This window comes from Anser anser (genome assembly GCF_964211835.1).
Source record: "Anser anser genome assembly, chromosome: 5".
In the NCBI taxonomy this organism is placed as follows: domain Eukaryota; kingdom Metazoa; phylum Chordata; class Aves; order Anseriformes; family Anatidae; genus Anser; species Anser anser.
Window position 1 is genome coordinate 13,940,586 of NC_139725.1, and position 18,676 is coordinate 13,959,261.

At 45.9% G+C, this 18,676-nt stretch overlaps 1 long non-coding RNA gene across 1 annotated transcript in view; it reads right to left on the minus strand.

Moving 5' to 3' along the window:
• LOC310901236 overlaps positions 1-2,206 on the minus strand; it is a 44,081-nt gene extending 41,875 nt beyond the window's left edge. Inside the window, exons 1-2 of the long non-coding RNA XR_014585646.1 lie at positions 1,830-2,206; positions 761-886 (exon numbers count right to left, since the gene is read on the minus strand). This is a non-coding gene — a long non-coding RNA (uncharacterized lncRNA). The remainder of the gene's footprint in view (positions 1-760; positions 887-1,829) is intronic.
• Positions 2,207-18,676: the final 16,470 nt, after the last annotated feature.

Below are 18,676 nucleotides of genomic sequence, written 5' to 3' on the forward strand. Positions count from 1 at the left end.
AATTATATTTTAATTGATTTACAGTTCAATTGAAATTCTGTAACTGTCTCCAAATAAAAATTTGTCCACTCCAAATTCCCAGCAGTCAGCAAAATCCTACCAAGAAGATGGGTAAATCTCCATGCAATTAGCTTGTGTTGGTCTTTACCCTGCACAGTCCGTGTGGGGGTTGGTTTAGGGCTGGTGCTGGTTTCAAAGAAACAAAAAAAGGCGCAAAGTGTCTGTGGCAGGAAGCAAAAACATCAGCTTTGGAAAAGATATTCTCAGTAGATGCTTAGGTATATGCACCTGTACCTAAGTCTTTGTCATTTAGCACAAATTGTTTTAGCTAACGATATGATGTGATTTGATTGTTTGCGGTTTATGTAATTATAGCACTCATTGTATTTCCATTGTTCAAAGTGTCTCCTTGCGGGAGAGATTATTCTAGTGAACGACACAATTTGTTCTTCCATGACAAATCTCGATCCAAAAAATGCTAAATATAGTGTGGCTGATGGATCTTAAACAACCTGTCACTGTCACTTGCTGTAGCGGAAGGAATTGTATGTGGGCCACAGGGACTTACCATTTCAGTACACTCACCACTGTAGTATGTAATACATTACAGCAGGAGCAGACTGCAGTGCTGTAGAGGGGAAGCTATGTATTTAATGAATGACTATACTTGTAAGTTATTTGAGAAACAGGCAGGAAAGGACAAAACTGCAGGCACTTAGCTCTAGGCAGCATACTTTAGCTAAAAATCCGTTGTACGTACCACCTCTGTTGGGCTGAAAAACACTTGTCTTGAAGGAGTGGTAATATCTCCAAGCCATCTTAGAAGGAAGCATCTGCCCAGAAGATCAGGTTAGTGGTTTATGCAGTTACATGTCCCATCTCTGCCCTACGAGATAAAGACATCGGTTCATCAAAACCTCTCTAGCTTGCCTTTAACGCACCAATTTGATTTTCCCACTCCCTTAAATTGTCATCTATATTTCCCAGATCTAATAAGATCCTTGGAGAAAATGAGTTTTGCTCACTTATAAAATATCATGTAAATTAGGACCAGAATTCAAAATGATACGCATTTCCTCCCTTTCTGCCCACCAGGTGTCAGGTAGCACTACGCGCAGCTCAGAAGTTCGCTTAGACAAGCATCTTTGATACCACAGATCTATGAAGATTTAGAGAAGCTTGTTGGAACACGATAGACTTTGATCCTTGACAGTGCAGAGAGTAGATCTTATCATCTTTATTTCAAGCTTTCTGAGTCTGAAAGAGGCTCTGGGAGAATGGTCTTGACAGCTTTCCAGCAGTCTGTGCTTCACACAGCTGGGAGCACAAGAAGAGCAGACTCCAGAGTGGCAGTCAGTACACTTTGGCATTTCTGCCAGCAAGGTCACATTCGTCTTTCTCCATGGAAGCCTTTAGGGATTCATTCATTCATATTCACATCTTCACCTGGGAAATTTATCCCACAGGAACCTTGCAGCCGCAATTCATGCCCTGCCAACCTGGTGCCTTGCACACCCTGCTTTGACGTATGTTTGTTCATTCATTCATCCGTTCACTCCCAGATCACACCCCGGGCTGGGCCTGTCCAATTTACCAGGCTGGGAACAAGTGTGTTTGTCACCATTTGCCTTTCTGAGGGAAATTTTCATCTGGGAGAAACTCTCAAATTTGAGTTCGTGACTTCACACACTTGATGAGAAACAAGCTATCGTTGTCCCATGCAGGAACTATCAGGCCTCTCCCAGGAACCCAGAGGACATCTGGGTCAAACGGTCCACAGCCCGTGGGCTTCTATATCTTTACCAGTATAGAAGAAGAAAAACACTTACCAAGTAAAGTTGCCCTAATGTGTTACAGACACAGACTGGGAGATCGCGGTGGGTGAGACACCTGCAGTTTGCACTGTGCTTCCAGGTTTTAAGGTCCACACGTTGACTGGCTTGTCTCTTTGTTCCTCCGGCTCCTTTTGGCCTCTCACTGACTCCAAGACCTCTTTACAGGAGACAGGCACCCAGGAAGTCTCTGTCACCTCAATGGACTGTTACCCTTCCTCTCCTCCACCCTGCCCAGGCTGCTTTAAAGGCCTGTGGCAGCCTGTAGCACGTGGCCTGTTGTGGAAGGAAGCAGAGAGGATTGTTTTTGAACTTAAGCTGAGTTGACAGCATCAGTGCCTGGGCCAGAAAGATGCAGGTGGGGAGAAGACCAGGGCAAGCAGTTCTCCCCAGGGACTTCCCTGCTGCTGCAATGAGCCATGGCCCCTGACCCTTTCTGCTGCTCTGGACACAAGCAACTATTCTCCGTGCTGACTGCCGAACCATGGGCATCAAAGGGCTTTAACGTTTCTGGTCTGAAGCCAGGTCCAGGATTGCTGCTGCTATTGCTACAATATTGTTTGTGTCTGATTAGACAAGGGATCCGTTAAAACAGCACTGTCTACCTACACAGTGTTTTCTACCAGAAATAGGTCAAAATCTCTAATCGTGAGGGAGTCAGTAAGGAAAATCTTAAGGTCAAAATAGTGACAGGTAGATGCACCCGGGACCTGTGTGCAAATGTCCCGTGACAAGCCATGTCACGACGTTCTTGGCAGAAGACTTAGGTTGAGGGAATGGATTTACCCTTCAGGGTGCTTGCTGCTGGCTTTCTGTCAGTGCTCGTCTGGTTGCACTGAGGGGAGATGTAGCAGGGAAGTTACTGGCCACTCCCAGCTACACATGAGGTACGAGCCCACCGGAACCAAAATCAATGTTTTGTTTTTTCCTTCATGCCAGAGGAGATCTGACACATGGCATTAGCATTTGGACGTGGGCCCTGTCCAGCATGAAGGAAAGAGGCAGGCAAATATGACAAGTCACATCCGAGGACTTATCAGCTGATGCAACCAGCTTGGACTGAAAAAAAATGTACATATTAGAGTGCAGCCTTCTTATATTTGTGCAGTTTTCAACTTCTAAAAAAAACTCACCCTGCTGGCCGTGTTGTTTCCTTTCAGTCTGCCTTGCGGTTTGGGGTTTTCTTTGCATTTTAAATATTTTCCACTTCGGCTGACAATGGAAAAACCCACTGAGGACACCGCCTTTTCTCACCAGTCAGTTCCCAAGCGAGCCAGCCCAGCCACAGGGCTCCGGCTCGCATCAGGGAGGCTTTGTGGCGGTGGCAGTGGGCATGGGAAGGGGACAGCGGTGACAGCGGGCTGGGGCTGTGCCATGCTGCAGGGTAGTGGTATAGAGGTGCCTGCAGGCTTGCACGTCTCCAGCAGCCCCCAGACCACACGTGGTTGGGAACTGGGAAGGAAGTACCTAAGTGCTACCCTGTACCGTTTGGGGGGCAAGGAGGATCGGAGAAGTGACAGAGAGAGCAGCCAAGACTGGGCTGTGTCCCTGAAGGGGAGACCTCATCCCGGAGCAGGGCGAGGAGCCAGAGACCCCCTGCCCATGCTCTCAGGAGGCACGGCCCCAAGGCAGCCCCAAGGGAGCGGGTGCCTGCTGTTCTGCAGCTTATCAGGCCGCAACTTAAAAGGGAGGTGATGTTATCTTTGCAGGAAATACACTGTTCCTCTCCCTCCGCCCCTTATTTTAATGATTTCATTCCCAGAGAGAGAGATAGCAGGTGGCTTCACACCACACATATGGTCAACGCATAATGTGGCTATCCACAGAACTAATATCCTGCCATCGGCAGCGTGCTTTTTTTGGGGCAGATTTGGAAGGAGAAACAATCCCAGATGAACTGCTGGAAGTGGACAACCAGCAGCGCATCTCCCACTCCCTGCCCCAGTGCTGCAGTGGCCCTGCACAGTGCTCGGCCCCTGTCGGTGCGGGTTTGGGGAGCTGGCAGGGCTGCTGTGCTGCAGGGCCAGCTCCCAGCTAGCAGGGACACAGCAGCCAGCCCCGGCAGCAACTGCGCTGCTCCTTGTCCCTCCATAGCACTGAGTTTGGGCACCACTCTCCCAAAGCACGATGCTCTGGTTTTAACTCCTTGATGCATCGCACAGTGCAAATCCTGAGGTCATTTGGTTTGCACAGTAATTTTTGCCTGACTTGAACAGTCTTGCTAGGAGATGAGTTCCTTGCTAGCAGGGATGTCTGGATCGCTGGAACAGATGAGCTTTCTCAGTGCCTTGCAGAGCAGTTCCCAGGGAAGGAGCGGAGAAGCAGAGCTAGGTTAATTAACTACCAAGTAATAGTAAGCAAACACATCTCACAATGAGCAAACAGCATCTCCAGGCCCTTGCTCCGCTCAGTTTCCTTTGCCTGCAAATTGCAGAGGAAAGAGATAAGTTGAATTGGCCATCACTCAATTTTCTGAGCTGGGAATATCACTTATACTCGTATTTGATGTTATCATGTTTCCATGTGGGAGAAGCAATATTTGTGTTGGGACTTTCTGGATTTGAAGAAAATGTTTGGAAATTGCAGGGGTTTGTTTCCAAGCAAAATTTTAGAGTATTTATGGGAGAGACAGCAAATTAAAAGCCTCTGTTATTTGGCCAGCTTATGGAGAAGGAGGAGGTAGATTTTGTTACAGGTTAAGTGGAGATCTGCTGTAACTCAGCAAGGGAAAGGAAATTGGGTACACGTCCATAAAGCCAAGCAGATGAAAACACAGTTTGTGCAAATTTTGTGTGAATGGAAGGCAGGGACCAATGTGGAAAAGTGAGGGGAAGATCCAGAAGCAGTATTAAGTGATACGCTGTCTAGCTTTAGAGCATGTTATGAGCCCTAATGAATACTCACAGCAGTCTTCTCAAACGACAGCCACAAATGCCATCCTCCAGAGGAGATGTCTTGTTCTGCCTGAAATAACCCTGCACTGTAAAAGCACACACATATATAGAACAAACAAAACAGGGAAATGCAATCTCAGCCAGCAGGAAATCCTCAGATGCATCAGGGGAAGCTGGCTGTGCTAGCAAAATGTTTCATACGTTATATGACTGAATTCAAAGGCAAAATATATTCCAGAGGTTGCATACGACAGGGAAAGGTGAGGAACATCCTTTTGATAAGAGCTCCTGGGTGAGGGCATAGGCATGCAGGACGGCACAGAACCACGCGTTTGATTTCCACCTCATCAGTTTCATAGCCAGGAAAATCCTCTGATTCTCCATCTCCTTTTCCCCAATACTGTTCTGGGGAAGGGACACCTTTCCACGCACATCTATTAAGTGCAACGGGACAAGTGCATTTGCAAAGCCCTTGGGGAATTCATCTCTCCTGGGTGATCATTCATCTCTCATGCCTTGGTGGCACATCACCCAGGACAGGCACAGCACTGCCTGCCTCCTGCATTTCGCTACCACTGCACTGATGAAGGGTGCAACGGCCTGAGAACCTGGAGACCCCAACACCCATAGTCTGGCCCATGTCAAGCCACCTGATGGCAACAGGGAAGACAGAAGCTCCCTGCTTGTTCTGGCTGTGCAGGTGCAAGCTGCCATCCTGCCCGGGTCCTTCCGTTTAGCTCTGGGTTCACAGGCAGGTTAGCCTTGCCTCCTGGTTTACCTTCTTCAGCTAGCTTCCATTTCAGTGAGCCTTGTCGCATTCTTCAGTTTGTTCCCTTTTGCACGTGCAAAATCAATTTCCCGGAGGATCCCACCGTCTGACTGGTATTGCTGCTGTTGCCTGGATGGCTGCACAGACAGCACATACATGATGGAGGCATTTTCTGGACAGGAATCAAAGCAGTGAGAAACAGCTCTTGAGGGAAAGATGTCCAGGAGCAGAAAGATCAAGGAAAAGCTTGCAAGTTTCTTCTCACACATTTTCTCTGTGGATTTTACCCAGCTGTTCTCCACCTTCTAACCCTGTCAAAAATACAGCAGCCTAGTGCCACTCCTGGAACTGCAGACTCCTCACTGTCCTGACACCGTGCTTCCAGGGGCAGGTAATATCTAGCTGCCAGGTAAATAGAGTGGATAAACACAGGCCTTCGAACAAATCTCAGATGCCCCAGGCATCAATCCTTAAATAGTGGCACAGATATTCACAGGTCTCAGGTGTTGTCTTACATTGCAGGTTAGGAAAACAGACGCCGCGGGGCGGATCGGGACCGTGCGTCCTTCTCCTGCCTCGTTTCACCAGCTGAGCGTCTGCCTCAGGTGGCATGCGAACAGCCCTCCCCAAAACACAGCGGGTGGCTGTGGCTGAGCTAAGAAGGCAGTTGTGAGACAAGGCCCCCATTTTTGGTAGGTTCTGCTGTCATGCTTCAGTGGGACATGCTACACAGACTGCAAGGGGGGCATGTGAGATGGCCGCTGGGTTTTAGGATCATGAGGAGAAAGAATAATATTGGCCTCCATGAAATATGGGGTCGTGTTAGTGAGAGCTGGTAGAGGGAAGGGATCATCCCACCAGGGCAAAGACAGACAGCATAGAGCCTGGGCTGGTGTGAGGCCATGACCTTGATCACAAAAGCTCTGTCTTTTAATTCTAGGCTAATTAGTCATCCATGCCTACAATAGCAATATTATGACCTAAGTACATCAGCAAAACACTCCCGAAAGCAAGCAAGGAAAAAAACAAAGCCTTGGGAGAAAAACAAAAGACATTGAGACATCCTTTCTTGATTGTCATGCCCTCACAGTTCCAGTGACAAAGAAGAAACCTGAAAATATCCAAAAGAGATGACTTTAATTAACCTCCCGAGCATTATTCTGCTGTCTGTGGAAAATCTTAAAATATAATTTATTAGAAGTTGTGAAACATGGAGGAAGAGAGAATTAGTCAAATCTGGTGACGACCCATGGCACTAGACATATGTGCTATATAAAATGATAATTTCTCAAATTCTTGTGGAAAATCGGTCTCTAGGGGAGAGCATAATTGATGGGTTTTTGACTGATCGCTCGCGGCACCTTGCCCTCAGATCACCTCTGAGGGATGGGCGGGAGAAGAGGGAAGGATCTTGTCCTGCTTTGAGCAGGAAGCCGAAAGCTGAGCATTGCTTAGGGAACATGTTTTTGCCTTTCTGAGGAAATGCTACCCAGCCAAATGCTTTGCATTTCTTCAACACAATTAAAGGAAAAGGAAGGGGAAGTCTTGGCTTGATCAAAATAGGCAGCAGATGCTGGAGGAGAAGAATGGGAAAGGTTGTCATCTGGAGCAAAGGGGAAAGAGCAGCCCGGTGTGCGTGGGCACAGCTGGAGAGGCCACAGGTCCATCCACAGCTTTTCTGTCCAAACCTGGAGCCACACCAGCTTATTATGTGGAGGAGGATGGTTTACAAACACCGCTTGCAGAAAGTGAGAAATAATCTTACATCCTTACCAGGATGTAAGAGATCAACATAAAATTGAAGCCAGATAATTCCTATAAGAAAATCTACTATATTCAGGACCCCTTCTTACAATTATCCCACCCAAACTCTACATGGCTGGGGAGGAATTCTCTTTCTGCTCTGGTGTCTTTTCTTCATGAGTATCATTTTTCCTGTAGGCATTCAAGATATTCTGTGCAACGGTAGGAAATGGCAGGCCTTGACCTAGATGACTTGCAGTCTAACTGCGTAATATAGACAACAGGAAATGAAATAACTTGGTGAACATCACATAGCCGGGCAGTACTGCAGCTAGCATGGAAGGCGGGTCCTTGGAGTTGCAGTGCAAGTCCATATACCCCAAATAGGTCACCCTACTCCAGGCTTCGTGAAGCACAGCTCCCAGTGGCAGAGACAGCTGTCACAGAGAATTTGCTCTCGTCCCTGGGAATAGACCAGGTTACACCAGGTTGTAAAGAAAACCAAACAACAACAAAAATCCCCCCGTCATTGGAAAAACAATTATCAGCAGGGAGCAGCTGTCCTAGGGCTGTGTGGAGAAACCCTGCAGAAATTTATAAACTTTGTTAATTTTTTTCTTTGTCGTTCTTTCTCAATAGTGACAGACAGAAGTGGCATAACTCAGTGCAGGTTCACCTGTCTTGTGCAGCTAAGGTAACTACAAAATCTTCTTCAAACTCATAATAAGATAGAACAAATCCTCATCCTGAGTTCTTATGCACTTGTGCACTTCTGCAGTAGCCCTCAGTCAGGATTTGGTTGGCAATTTCCAAGAGCTAGGCATGTAGCAACTAGGGTTGAGTGTTAAAAGGGACATGCAGAGGAAAGTATTCCCGCCGTGTTGGTATTATCTTGTTAGTGAGTAACCTGTAATGGCTGTGCTTTGCAATTTGTTGTTCTCCTGGACCTCCACCACATTACATGTGTACATGCACATCTATACATCTATACCAACTTTTGTATTAAGATCCCTACCGGCTAAAAAGTGCTGGAGCTGCTATGGCTTGTGATTGTCTCCCAGACATTCTCTCATCCCACCAAATGACCTAAGCTAACATTTTGCTCCTGACAAAAAAAAAAGAGGATTTTCTGATAAACTACACACTGAAGCATCCCAGCACAAAGAAACCACTCCTGCAAAGGGCAACTGGGAGAAGTTCTCTTTATTCTGTGCCATTATATGAAATTATTTCTAAATGAAAGCCTTTCACTCTAAGTGAGAAAACAAACAGGAATGTCAGCAGAGTTGGTCTTGATGAGTCTCCCAGTACCTCAGAGTTTGCCATTACTGCAGCTGAAATCAAGGAGAGAGAGAGGGAGCATTCACCTTTTTTCTTCCCACTGCTCAGAGAAAAAAATAAATCGATGAATAGTTCACCTGCAAGCAGTGTGTACCATAAGCAGGAAAGGATAGTTATTAATGAGTGTCCTTTGTTAAAACTTGAGCAGAAGCATCACATCGCTGAAAACACTTAAATAATCTCAAACTGGAGAGGGGAGAAATTTTCTGTTCTAACAAAGACAAAAAGAAGCATCTTCTTTTCTGACTTACCGGGCTGACTTCATTTTTATATAGATCGGTACAAACCACAGATATTCCCAACACCTCCTCACTCCTACTCTGACATCCCTTAAAATCCAAATTTTCACACAAGCATCTGCAACCACCTCTCTTTAGTCCTTAAGTTAAGAATATATGCGTCAGCAAAACGTTTTCTAACATTAGTCTTTGAGATTTGTTTTATACACATGAAGACAGCTCTGGTTTCCAGCGCAATAAAGCTGGCAAGGAAAGGTTTGTGCAATGGCTTGGTTAGCAGAGGGGTGAAAAACCTCACGAAGCCTATAAAGGCAGGCTGGTGTCTGGGTGGATGTGCATCCAGAGGAAGATTGCCTGGTGTATGTCTTGAACTCCTGACATTTTTGGAGGACAAGAGATAAGACTCTTTAAGCAGGAAAACAGACAATTTTTTTTTTTTCAGACATAAGCTAGATCTTACAACCCGTCTCTAATGACCGTACATTTGGACCTCTAGCACTGTCCTGTACCACCGTGATTCAAGACAAATCTGAGAGTTATGCAAGTAAGTGTGTGTGCTTCTTAGCCCTCGAAAAAATCAGCTACAAAGCTGAAAAACCCTCACAGCATTAACTAGGAGAATGCTGCTTCCTGCTGTGATGTAGAGCAACGTAGTGGGTATAAGGAGAGATGAACATGCTGGTTAAAGGCAAGAGAAGGCTTTTAAAGGAAGACAGATTGAAAAGAGAGAAACCATTCAGTTTACAAAGAAAATGAGTAAGAAGGATGCGCTGAAACTGTGTGAAGTATGAACAGGTTAGAAAGAGTAAATCCTTAATGCTGTCCCCTAGTAGAAAAATCAGAAGAAATTCAGCGAAGCTGATGCTTGGTAAATGCAAAACCTGGGAAAAATACCATTTTTACACAGCACACAGTCAGCTCGTGAAACTCAATGATGCTTAAATCAGGAGCTCATAAGGACCCAAAGAAGGGGAGCGTATTGTATGGGGGGAACACCCTGCGTACCTCGCAGGCAGAGCCGGGCAGGCCTCCCGCCTTCCCCAAAAGCAAAGAAACACACTCGGGTTGTGCAGCTCCCCCTCAGCCCTGTCCTGCTGGGTGGGTGGGAGAGCACTGAACAAACAAAACTGAGAGAGGCTGCCAAAGCACACACCTGCCCTCCCGTCCAGTGCTGCTCCTGAATGAGGATGGTTCTAGGATCTCCGAATCTATGCCATTGCCCAGTTTGACTCCTTGTATCAGTCATTCATGAAAGTAGTGATTGCTTAACTAGAGTTTTTAGAAAATCAACAGATAAATCTTACTTTTTATGTCTGAAAGCTTTAAAGCTTCATACAGGCTATTCACAATGTGTGCTGTTCAATTAGAGGAGCCCTGGTTAAACATTACAGTTCTGCTACTCGTCATGTTGGGAAACACAAAATAAAACAAAAATGTTATTAACCACACTTGGTATTTGATACAATTAATATATTTAGTGATTGTCTGTCTTTGTCCAGCAATTCCTTCTCCACGTTAATTTAATGGTGATTTCCAGCATGAAGCCCAGTCATGGTGACGAATGCTTCCACAGGCACAGAACCAGGGAACCAGGCTGGCCCTGCAGCTGTTTTTTCTGGTCTTCTTGGGGTGAGATAGAAATCATTTTGAATTCATTCAGGTCATCATATATCATCTTTAACCATCTTGGCAACAGTGTGCCAGTGGAAATTTGGCATTTTGGGGGCTGAATGTTTTAGCTTCTAAGTCTCTACAAGAGCTGTCACCACTTAATACCAATAATGTCACACCAGGCATATACAGGTCAGGTGGGCCTCCTCCCCTGGACCTCTGCTCCAGCTGGTATCATGCTTGTTTGCAGCTCTCTGTGCCTGATACCTCATACTCTCACCTGAGTTCTGTAATTTCTCTGAAACAGGTAGGAAGAAAAGACTCAATTCCTCACTGTGGCAACTGCAAGTGACCCTGCCACCACCTGCACAAGGTGGAGCTGATACAGCTGTGACCTCTTAAGCTGCCCCAAGTTTTGTTTGAAGATCAATGCCTCTTTTCTCATCCGGTTTTATCCAAAGCCTTCAAGACCACTGCTGGCTTTGTGTTGCCCACTGTGCCCTCCAGCAGCTACGAGCATGCCACAGCCTTGGCGAGATCGCCAGCGCTGGTGGTGCTCTGACGTTAGCTCCTTACGGAGGAGGGCACTTGTCATGCACCTACTGAACGAGCCCCTGTCCTCAGGCGTGCTTATACTATATGTCGATGTAAAGTTTGACTCATCTCATTTATGAGAGGTTCCTGTCAGTTCTGGGAAAGATGAAACAGACTTTTTTTTAGGGCAGCTTTCCCAAATCCTCTCTCGTTCTGAAGTTCTCAGTCACTGGGAGGGCTGTCAGATTTCTCTGCTCTTCAGCTTGGGAGAAAACAGCTCTGGGCCCCGAGCCATCTCGGCACAGTTTTGTGGCTTCAATTTCAGAGCATCCACACCTGCCTCTGCGTTACCAGCCCGTCGCTGCTGGACTGCCATCCGAGGTGCTGCTGATGTGGCCGTGGGGGAAGGATGGGTGGGCGCCGCGCAGGCTGGAGGGAGGAGGCTAGAGATGGCCATCAGCTGTGACAGGTCGCCCTGCCTGCTCTTCCCCAAAGTGACAGTCTCAGCTTTCCATCCAACTCAGCCACGGTACCTTCAGAGGCAGGTAAATCACTACTTCTGCTGATTTTGTCTACCCTGCCAAAGTAAATTTCTTGCATGAAAATGTGAGATAGGTTTCTCTCTAGCACTTAGGGATAATCATCCAAAACCCATACTTAAATGAAAGTATGAAAAATAAAAACACTCAGGGATAACTTTCTTTTGAAGGCAGTGCATCTAGTTATAAGGGGCACTTTGATGATGCCATCCTAGTAGAACACGTCTCATTTCTTCAGGTGTCCAGATCAGTTATAGGATAACCCAAACAGGTCTTTTCTGTACTGCCCCTGTGTCACTGCACATGAAAAAATGTGAAAGTAAAAAAGTGCAACATTGCCCAGCAGTGACGAATAGCATGGAGCAGCTCCAACACCCTGGTCATGTAACATCCATCGAGCTGACAGAAACCAGGGTTCATGCTCTAGACTAATTATTCTTGCACAGTTAGACATGTCATCTCTAGCACGATCTATTCTTGGTATCTAGCTTCTCTTTTATATATACACAAACTCAGTAAAGTCCTTAAAAACAAATTTGGAATGCCTTATTAATAACAAAAGTGGTTGTGATCTATGGGGCATGGTGCATACTTGCATGCTTGCCCAAAATCCAGCAAAAGGATTTAGTCTTATTTAAATAGGTCTCCATTTTCTCTTTATTCTTTCTGAAATATAATCTGCCTCATAAAAGCTAGCAGTTATCCCAATTCTCGGATTCTTTCCCAACTGTTTGGTCCTCATGTGTATCCCTACAACACATCTGATGTTGATGGAGCTCTTCTGGTGGCACCACATGGTGCTCACTGCTCAGAAACCTGGCAATGCTTCTGAACGTTCATTTCGCTTGCATTATGCTGTAGATGTGTATGTTGCTTTACACTGTGTACCCTAGTGGTGATGACTTTACTGCCTAGGTATGTTTTAATATTGTGATATTAAGGGTTAAACCTTGATTATGGAGTGACAAGGTGCTGCTTTTCCAAACACTCTATTTTGCAAATTGCCCATTTACTTTCTCATCAAGACACGAAAAAAGGCTGTTTATTCTCCTGTCAGAGTACTAAGAATTCCTGCTTTGATCCCTCTGCAGTCTCACAAAATCTATGAGATTTCAGAATTCCCTTGCCTGTGTTAATATGTTTTTCATCTTCTTTTAACCTTCATTGCTAAATGGTCACGCACAAGGTTGAATTAGCGCTTAAACTGTCAAAATCAGCTTTCCTTTCTTTAAACGAGTTTAAAATGGACTCATCCATGAATCTGAACTGTTGTGAGTTCTCTGTTTATTCGGTGAAGGAGGGCAGCAATTTCTGTCCCTGATGAACTGCTCTGTCCGGTTCGGTCACTGATGCATTTCCAGAAGATCCCTCATTGAAAGTCCATGTAGTAACACCCACCACCTGCTGAGCTGTGCCCACTGGCTTACTAGGTTGCCTCCGAAGCTGTGAATATGATGGTGTCACTTCCACTGATGTGTTTTGACAGGTACAGCTGACCCAGTGACCACGAAACCTTGCTCCAGCATTCATAACAGGAGCAGTTTTTCCAAACCCAGCCGGCACTAAGCATCTTGCTTCCCACAACATGCAAAGATGGTCATTTTGCCAAAAAAAAACAAAAACAAAAACAAAACAAAACAACAACAACAAAAAACAAACAACAAAAAAAAAACCTGTGCCCTTGCTGCGTCTGCAACTTGATTGTCAGTGCTGCCAAAGGGGCTTAGATCTGAGCTTCACATGTGCAGGGCAGGGCTGGGACTGCATGGGCAGGTAATAGCAAGTTTATTGTCATCAGCTTCCTCTAATGCATGTGCTCATTCAGAGGGGTACACAAAAAGCTCTTTGTGTTTGCAGATCCATTGCTTTCAGTTGTTTTCACACAAAAGAAAATGATACCTGTGCGGGACAGCCCACAGCCATTTCCCTAAAGCAGTTGCCATTGGGAAATACATTTTGGATGAACACTCAGCCTCCCAGAGCAGGCTGTCCTGCTGTGTATGAATCCAACATCTGCAGGGGATCAGAACTGGTATGTTTTACTGGTTTTTTTTATTTTTTTTTTTACTTTTTAGAAACAACTCCAAAAGCTAGTTGGAAATAATAGCGACTAGCTAACTGCATTAATCACTGGAAACCTGAATCGAAGTTGAGATCCTTTGTGCTAGGAACTGATCGGATGGGTCCACGGTGAAAATCAGCTCTGTCTCCAAAGCACTCATGGAAGTTGTCTGCCGGAGCTCACCCGCCTGCTGGAGAGCTGCCAGGTCCAGCAGACGACTAAGGTGTCCAAGGAGCACTTCAGGGGAGAAACAATTGAAGAAAACAAAAGGAATGATTTGCATCAATGTTTATGGTAGAGGAGCTCAGGGAGGCTCCTACTGCAGAGTTATTTTATACAGGAGCTGAGTTGAACTCTCGCAGATTCAAACACAGAGAAAATTTTGGAACAAACGGATGAAATGAGCAGGAACAAATCACCACAACCAGCTTTCACCCAGCCCTTAAATGGTGTGTAAATACAACACTGTTGAACTACAATTTGGGGATACAACCTGCTGCTTAAATTGGTCTTTATACCAGAAGAACGGGCAGTGGGAACCATGGCACTATTTTCCAGGCCAGAGCTCAAGGGGTGATGTGAGAAACCCTAAACCAGCACTTCTGTTGCCCACACTATCAGATGTTGAGTGGTGCAGGGAAGAGGAACTACCAGGGTTTTTGCAGAGGGAAGCCAAACCTCAGTTACCTGTGGGATCTCTTGGAAGCAATCCCCACCCCTGGAGCTGCTGAAAACTTTTCTAGGCCTAGTAGGCCCCTCTCACCTTAATTCAAGCTGGCCCTGCTTTCAGTGGGGAATAGGGCTAGACAATGTTATGCTCATTCTCTGAACTCCCACTACAGGTTTCTGGAAGGGCCACAGCATTAATTGGGCATTTATTCTGAGCGGTGTGGCTGTTCTCATGTACAAAAACAACACAAGGAAGAGAGTAGTGCATGTAGGGCTGGAGGGGAGGGAGGCAAGGCAGCAACAAGAGCAATGTGTGGAAGCTAATTTTCTTCAATTAGCCTTTCACCTTTGATTTAGGATGGACTGCTACTGCCAAAAAATGCCTCCCGAATATTCATTTAAATTAACTTGCCTTGACCTGCTGTTTTCTCGCTGGGGTTTGTTTCCTCTGAATGCTCGCACAGGGTAGTTACTGTGGCATAGGGGGCTGGGAAAGGGCCTGGCAGAGCTGTGTGCCCAGCTATTCATAAACAAGAAACTCTGGATTTATGCACACGAGTGTTTATGTTGGGAGCACCAAGCAGGAAACTGGTGCAGTGTGGCTTTGTTGAACAGTCTCAGTAACAGAGCTTGACTTGCAGGGAGCTGTTAGTGGCCCAACGGGGACCAAAAACAGAAAGCTGTGAACATTGTTTGATGTCTAAAAAACAAACAAAATGAAAGAATATGCAACGATATACAGTCAAGGGAGAAGAGACTGAACAAATAAGCCCTTACTGACTGCAAATCATTTGCTTGTTTCTTCCCAGCAGGTTGAATTGTGCCTTTCTCAAAGCCCATCAAACATTTTGGAAAGCAGGAGGCTGTGTAGTATAGAAACTATGGTGTCACACGCCTCTCAGGTTCATGCACCCACTTCTTCACCAACTTCTTCAGCATCCCTGCAGAAACTCCACGAGCTGGCTCAGCTCTGGGGCAGAAAAGCTGATGCACATGGAAGGATGTGTCCCCAGAGCTGAGACATGTCAAATCATCTGAATAGCATCGGAAACCCTGTGCTTTAGGTGCTTAAAGCTGACTTTCTTCCTTCCCCACACCAGTCCGCCTATTGTGTCAGACTGCTTCAGTCTGAATAAACCAGAGTCATAAGGCCCCATCTATCACCTCTTAAAAAGCGAAGCTCAAAGAGCCCTGGCAGTGTATAAAGCCCTCCTAACCCCTACCCAAGTGGTAATGGTTAAACTTGACTGCCCTGGACGACTTCACGTGCAGCATTTACAGCTCCCAAGTCATTGGAAACCTTCATATCTATTCAGGGCACATTCTGTTCCTCCACAAATCATCCACACATTTTCTTCCCTCCATAAATGCTGTGATAACAGCTGAAAAGTGAGAGAAAAATAAAGCTGTGTGATATATGTGAAATGCAAAATGGTTGCTCTGTTCTGGCACCATTTGTACATTCATTTTTCCCCATCACCCACAAGAAGGAAGGTCGTAAATAGAACAAGGCAAGGACTGTAAGGGAGAGGGATGCCTTGTATTAGGTTAATTGGTACAGTTAGTCTCACTGTGACAGTGGACTCTTTTAGCTGTATTTGTATCGAAAACCCATGCTCAGAATATACAGCTCAGAAATTCAGAGAGAGTTTAAAAATGGAGGTATGCAGAATGACAGAGCTGCCACTAGGACCTCTTGCCTTCCTGAATCCCAGCAATAGGAATAACTCTGCTGTTTCCCGACCAGAACACAGGCAGAAAGCAACATCAGCTGGAGGATGAACAGGATTTGGGGTGAGGGAAAAACCTGCCTTGGGAGAGAGCTTATAGTTCAGAGCCTGGTCCTGCCAGGTATAGCACAAGGTGAGGAACAGGCCAGCAGCTGTTGCAAGAAAAGGAAAGAAAAGAACATCAAAATTGCCATTTCTAGTGAGGATCATCGTTCCCTGTCTTTTGAGGGATTGGAAGTGTGGTCTCTTCTCAGACTAGCCATCAAAAAAGGCTATGACGACTCCCTCCTGGCCAGCCCAAAGTCACTGCACACCTCCTGTCTCAGGAAACCCCACAACCTCTCTGCCCTCCCAGGGACCGGCGCTCTGCCAGCCCAAGGAAGAAGTCTTTTCTTTTGCATGGTCAAGCACTCAGCTCGAGTGCGTCGACACCTGGTGCTTTGCAGAGCGGCAGAAGCACAGCAGTTGCCAACTGCTTCATGGAGAGATGAAAGCTGCAGCATTACAGACACAAACCCAAGCACTTGTGCGGCTCCTCATGACTTAGCACGGGCCTTTCAAGATGCTCTTGAAGGCCAGGGAGAGGAGGCAGGCTGGGCATCAAGGGGCTGATCTGGAGGCACACAGATCTGAAACTCTTCTACGGCTGTGCACACACACATGTGCAGGTGTGCGTTTATTTCCACATTAATTCCTTTTTATATCACACATTTAAAGAGAAGTAATGGGATGAATCTGTATGACAGTAACAGTGAGGGATTAGGAACTGTAGACTCACTTTTCTAATCCACCATACGTGAAAGTCTCCTGGTCTCATCCCCTATCCATAGGAGTGGATAAACTTCCTTTATCCCTCTGAACATTTATCTATTTAATTGTAATGGCACCTGTCCCAAGAATGTTCCAATTTGTCATGTCAGTAGAGCCAGCTCCAAAATCCCTCAGGGATTAAAATCCATTCATACTGGGGTAGGAAAGAAATCTATGCTTTGTGCAAGCGGCTCAAACTAGATAACATCAGATCTGGCTGTCAGACCTCTAACACATGACTGATAATAATAATAATAATAATAATGAGAGAACATACTGCACATTGTCTTTGATCCAACCAAAATAGTCCCCAGCCTCTTTTGCTATGCTCGGTGGCTTCAGCCGGGGCTGCAGCGGTTTGATCAGGATGAGGATGATGATGGCCCCTGCGGTGGAGCACCGCGGGGCTGGGCTCATTAGCATGCTGAGAAAGCCCCATCCTAAGATGGAAAGTACCACCAAAGGCTCATTTTAATGCTCCATAGTTGAATAAGCCTGCAAACAAAAAATATATCATTATCTGGGCACATCTTGTAATTCTTGTTCAAGCATTTTGCATAATTTGCTGCTACTTTCAACTTTTCTGTTCCCCATGTGGCAATGTTTGACAAAGGGGAAATAGTAAGCTATCTATTCTTGGAACATTTTCCATTGCTTATTGTCATGTGGCTTCAGGCCAGGCTCTAATTCAAAGGAGAAAAAACACATACAATCAGGAGTATGAATAGGACTGTCTAGTGAAAATCAATACAGCTTTTAGTAGCGGTTTGGTAAATGCTTCGTTACCTCTCACCTAGAGCTGGGGGTGGGAAGAGACCTTAGGCGAAGCCAGATGAGTCAAAGATCAGTCTCATTAAATACAGCTGGAGTACACTTTCGCCACTTACCACTTAGAAATGATGAGGGAAAAGCAAGGAAATGCACGAGAAATGTCTTTCCCGTACCTGTGTGCTTGTGTGGTAATAGGATGCATATCTGAGGCAACAATGTCTCAAAACTGCCAATTAAGACCACTTGGGACTTATTATATGATATAAACCTTTGCTCTGCAGTTTCCCAGTTGTTTGTAACTACCCAGAGCAGCCCTGTGCTGCCGTTCCTGGGCACAGGGGAAGGCAGGGGCTGCATCCTGCATGCAGACCTGCCTCTGCCCTCCTGCGAGGATCCTCGCCCCCTCGGCTGAATGGAAAAGCTTCCACACCTTGCAAGGGCAAAGGTACCCAGTTCGGTGGGTAAAAACACGGGTAAGGTCTGGCATGCAGAGTTTTGTGTGCGTTTTTTGAATATCAAAGGTGTGGGGAGAGGTGATATGTTTAAAGAAGCAATTTGTGATTTCTGTGCATGCTAGAGAACATAGTGATTTTCTTTTCCCCTCAAAAAAAAAAATCAAACCCAAAGCATTAATATTCATGCTTAAACACTAAAACATTTGTTGCTTAAAAGTAAGTAAAAGTACCAGTGACTAATTCCAGTCATAAACACATCGCAGCATCATCCATTTTTCTCAGATTAATTTAACTCTACCTTTTGTATGTGTGCAATAAGTGCTAACAAAACCACTCTGGGAGGAATGAGGGTGCCTTGCCTCATGTATGGACGCTCACTCGCTCGCAGAAGATGCCAAGGCTTTATTGGAGCACGTTACCATTGGTTTGCACTGGCAGAAACAGGGCAGTACCAGCCGTGCCACGGCTCACAGGCAGGGCTCAGCAGGACCCTTCTGCAGCCTTGTGCTGCCTCTTGGCTCATGCATGGGATGAAGCGAGGGAGGCCAAGTGCTGAGCCTCCCCTATCTGGGAATCGGCCACTTGCTCTGTTCTTGGAGCATCCTCCTGGGCCGTGCACACCACGGGGACAATGCGTGGCTCCTCCAGGGACTGGTGACACAAGGAGCGAGTGGATA